Genomic DNA, 5,195 nt, shown 5'->3' with positions numbered 1-5,195 from the left:
TAGTGGGGAGGGTTAGGGTTAGGCTGTGGGAGAGGAGGGTTAGGCTGTGGGAGAGTAGGGTTAGGCTGTAGGTGTGGAAGGTTATGGTTAGGCTGTAGGGGGGAGGGTTAGGGTTAGGCTGTGGGAGAGGAGGGTTAGGCTGTGGGTATGAAGGGTTAGGCTGTAGGTGTGGAGGGTTAGGGTTAGGCTGTTGGAGGGGATGGTTAGGGTTAGGCTGTAGGGGGGAGGGTTAGGGTTAGGCTGTGGGAGAGGAGGGTTAGGCTGTGGGTATGAAGGGTTAGGCTGTAGGTGTGGAGGGTTAGGGTTAGGCTGTGGGAGAGGAGGGCTAGGCTGTAGGTGTGGAGGGTTAGGGTTAGGCTGTGGGAGGATAAGGGTTAGGCTGTGGGAGGGGAGGGTTAGGGTTAGGCTGTAGGGGGGAGGGTTTGGGTTAGGCTGTGGGAGAGGAGGGTTAGGCTGTGGGAGAGGAGGGTTAGGTTGTGGGAGAGGAGGGTTTGGTTGTGGGAGAGGAGGGTTAGGCTGTGGGAGGGGATGGTTAGGGTTAGGCTGTAGGGGTGAGGGTTATGGTTAGGCTGTGGGAGGGAAGGGTTAGGGTTAGGCTGTAGGGGGGAGGGTTAGGGTTAGGCTGTGGGAGAGGAGGGTTAGGCTGTGGGACTGAAGGGTTAGGGTTAGGCTGTAGGTGTGGAGGGTTAGGGTTCGGCTGTGGGAGGGGATGGTTAGGGTTAGGCTGTGGGAGGGGATGGTTAGGGTTAGGCTGTAGGGGGGAGGGTTAGGCTTAGGCTGTGGGAGAGGAGGGTTAGGCTGTGGGAGAGGAGGGTTAGGCTGTGGGTATGAAGGGTTAGGCTGTAGGTGTGGAGGGTTAGGGTTAGGCTGTGGGAGGGGATGGTTAGGGTTAGGCTGTAGGGGGGAGGGTTAGGGTTAGGCTGTGGGAGAGGAGGGTTAGGCTGTGGGAGAGGAGGGTTAGGCTGTGGGTATGAAGGGTTAGGCTGTAGGTGTGGAAGGTTAGGGTTAGGCTGTGGGAGGGGAGGGTTAGGGTTAGACTGTAGGGGGGAGGGTTAGGGTTAGGCTGTGGGAGGGGAGGGTTAGGCTGTAGGGGGGAGGGTTAGGGTTAGGCTGTGGGTTAGGGTTAAGCTGTGGGAGGGGAGGGTTAGGGTTAGGCTCTAGGGGGGAGGGTTAGGGTTATGCTGTGGGAGAGGAGGGTTAGGCTGTGGGAGAGGAGGGTTAGGCTGTGGGAGGGGAGTGTTAGGGTTAGGCTGTGGGAGAGGAGGGTTAGGCTGTAGGTGTGGAAGGTTAGGGTTAGGTACTGCAAAGGGTTACCATTTCAGAGTGTATGTGCGCTTGTCCTAAAGCACAACAATGGTTTACTACATTATCATCAAAAGTGTATGTGCACCTGTCCGTAGGCACTGCTATAGGTTACTGCTTATATTAAGATTGGGACAGCATGTAAGGCATAGTGGTTATCTTTACTGCCTCACAACAATTCCCAGTAAGGACGTATCTGTGTAGAGTTTGTGTATTCTCCTTGTGATTCCAGGGCTTTCCACGGGGGACTCCAGGTTCTTCCCACAGTCCTAAAATATATTGTGGGCCTGATTCAGATCCGCTCGTGAGCGCATAGCGCTCGCAAGCGGATCGATTGTCCCCCACTGCGCATGCCAGAGCCGGCTCCGGCGTGTGCATGTGCGAGACCCAGCCAGAAACGGGCGCTCCGTCACTCCGGGTCTCGCACCAAAGCGGGGCGGCTGTCGATTTTTATTGACAGCTCGCCCCGTTTTGGGGACAGGCAGGGGGGAGTGGCTGGCCAAACGGAGGCGTTCCCAAAGGAACGCCTGCCTTTTGGGGGTGGCCTCAGTAGTGCGCCTCCGGCTCTATTAGAGCTGGAAGCTCACTGGGGATTGTGATGGACGAGACCCTGCCACAAGGGTCTTGTCGCAAGCCAGATGGTCGAGACTATCGCGACCATCACCTGGCCACTCGCAAAAGCTGTGGGTGGTCATCCACAGCTTAGCGAGTGGCCAGGAGGCCGGCTCAAAAAAAAAATGCCACCCTGATTCTGAGCGAGCGTTCCTAAAGAGCATTCGGCTCGGAGTCAGGTCCCTGTGTGTGTAGTATTCTGTACATAAATAACTGTAAATAATGCATCTCTGTGCTAGTTTGTACTGGTTCATGTCATGTAAAGATGCTCTTAGGGGTTAATTTACTAAAGTGAGAGTTTTTAGAAGTGAGTTTATGCGGCATCGGTCTCTAATGTGTGCGCCACCTGTCTCTAATGTGTGCGCCATCGGTCTCTAATGTGTGCGCCATCTGTCTCTAATGTGTGCGCCGTCTGTCTCTAATGTGTGCGCCACCTGTCTCTAATGTGTGCGCCGTCTCTAATGTGTGCGGCATCTGTCTCTAATGTGTGCGCCATCGGTCTCTAATGTGTGCGCCATCGGTCTCTAATGTGTGCACCGTCTGTCTCTAATGTGTGCGCCACCTGTCTCTAATGTGTGCGCCGTCTCTAATGTGTGCGGCATCGGTCTCTAATGTGTGCGCCACCTGTCTCTAATGTGTGCGCCATCTGTCTCTAATGTGTGCGCCATCTGTCTCTAATGTGTGCGGCATCGGTCTCTAATGTGTGCGCCATCGGTCTCTAATGTGTGCGCCATCGGTCTCTAATGTGTGCGGCATCGGTCTCTAATGTGTGCGGCATCGGTCTCTAATGTGTGCGGCATCTGTCTCTAATGTATGCGGCATCTGTCTCTAATGTGTGCGGCATCTGTCTCTAATGTGTGCGCCATCTGTCTCTAATGTGTGCGCCGTCTGTCTCTAATGTGTGCGCCACCTGTCTCTAATGTGTGCGCCATCTGTCTCTAATGTGTGCGGCATCGGTCTCTAATGTGTGCGCCACCTGTCTCTAATGTGTGCGCCATCTGTCTCTAATGTGTGCGGCATCTGTCTCTAATGTGTACGCCATCGGTCTCTAATGTGTGCGCCACCTGTCTCTAATGTGTGCGGCATCGGTCTCTAATGTGTACGCCATCGGTCTCTAATGTGTGCGCCATCTATCTCTAATGTGTGCGGCATCTGTCTCTAATGTGTGCGCCACCTGTCTCTAATGTGTGCGGCATCTGTCTCTAATGTGTGCGCCATCGGTCTCTAATGTGTGCGCCATCGGTCTCTAATGTATCCGACATCTGTCTCTAATGTATCCGACATCTGTCTCTACTGTATGCGGCATCTGTCTCTAATGTGTGCGCCACCTGTCTCTAATGTGTGCGGCACCTGTCTCTAATGTGTGCGCCATCGGTCTCTAATGTATCCGACATCTGTCTCTAATGTATCCGACATCTGTCTCTAATGTGTGCGGCATCTGTCTCTAATGTGTGCGGCATCTGTCTCTAATGTGTGCGGCCTCTGTCTCTAATGTGTGCGGCATCGGTCTATAATGTGTGCGGCATCTGTCTCTAATGTGTGCGCCATCTGTCTCTAATGTGTGAGCCATCTGTCTCTAATGTGTGCGCCATGTGTCTCTAATGTCTGCGCCATGTGTCTCTAATGTGTGCGCCATCTGTCTCTAATGTGTGCGCCATCTGTCTCTAATGTGTGCGCCATCTGTCTCTATTGTGTGCGGCATCGGTCTCTAATGTGTGCGCCATCTGTCTCTAATGTGTGCGGCATCGGTCTCTAATGTGTGCGGCATCGGTCTCTAATGTGTGCGGCATCTATCTCTAATGTATGCGGCATCTGTCTCTAATGTGTGCGCCATCTGTCTCTAATGTGTGCGGCATCGGTCTCTAATGTGTGCGCCATCTGTCTCTAATGTGTGCGGCATCGGTCTCTAATGTGTGCAGCATCTGTCTCTAATGTGTACGACATCTGTCTCTAATCTGTGCGGCATTTGTCTCTAATGTGTGCGGCATCGGTCTCTAATGTGTGCGACATCTGTCTCTAATGTATCGGTCTCTAATGTATGCTGTGAGGAATATACTTGATGTGTGTTGGAGGGATGGTACGGGATCCCGGCGGTCCAAATCCTGATGCCGGCATACCGACATGGTTAGGATGCCAACATCTGTTGGTCGGTTTCCTAACCCTACATCTCTCCCTCCCCCTCCCCGATGCCTGAACCTAACCTCCCCCTCCCCGATGCCTTAATTTAACCTCACCCTCTCCGATGCCTGAACCTAACCTCCCTCTCCCCAATGCCTGAACCTAACCTCCCCCTCCCTGATGCCTTAATTTAACTTCCCCCTCCCCGGTGCCTGAACTTAACATCCCCCTCCCCGGTGCCTAAACCTAACCTCCCCCTCCCCGATACCTGAACCTAACCTCCCCCTCCCCAGTGCCTGAACCTAACCTCCCCCTCCCCGATACCTGAACCTAACCTCCCCCTCCCCGATGCCTGAACCTAACCTCCCCCTCCCCGATGCCTGAACCTAACCTCCCCCTCCACGGTGCCTGAACCTAACCTCCCCCTCCCCGGTGCCTGAACCTAACCTCCCCCTGCCCGGTGCCTGAACCTAACCTCCCCCTCCCCGGTGCCTGAACCTAACCTCCCCCTCCCCGGTGCCTGAACCTAACCTCCCCCTCCCCGGTGCCTGAACCTAGCCTCCCCCTCCCCGGTGCCTGAACCTAACCTCCCCCTCCCCGGTGCCTGAACCTAACCTCCCCCTCCCCGGTGCCTGAACCTAACCTCCCCGATGCCTGAAGCTAACCTCCCCCTCCCCGATGCCTGAACCTAACCTCCCCCTCCCCGATGCCTGAACCTAACCTCTCCCTCCCCGATGCCTGAACCTAACCTCCCCCTCCCCGGTGCCTGAACCTAACCTCCCCCTCCCCGGTGCCTGAACCTAACCTCCCCCTCCCCGGTGCCTGAACCTAGCCTCCCCCTCCCCAATGCTTGAACCTAACCTCCCCGATGTCTGAACCTAACCTCACCCTCCCCGATGTCTGAACCTAACCTCCCTCTCCCCGGTGCCTGAACCTAACCTCCCCCTCCCCGGTGCCTGAACCTAACCTCCCCCTCCCCAATGCCTGAACCTAACCTCCCCCTCCCCGATGTCTGAACCTAACCTCCCCCTCCCCGGTGCCTGAACCTAACCTCCCCCTCCCCGATGCCTGAACCTAACCTCCCCCTCCCCGATGCCTGAACCTAACCTTTCCCTCCCCGATGCCTGAACTTAACCTCCCCCTCCCCGGTGCCTGAACCTAAC

This window comes from Taudactylus pleione, unplaced genomic scaffold (assembly GCF_031769625.1).
Source record: "Taudactylus pleione unplaced genomic scaffold, aTauple2 ptg002361l, whole genome shotgun sequence".
Lineage (NCBI taxonomy): Eukaryota > Metazoa > Chordata > Amphibia > Anura > Myobatrachidae > Taudactylus > Taudactylus pleione.
This window is presented reverse-complemented; position numbering follows the sequence as displayed.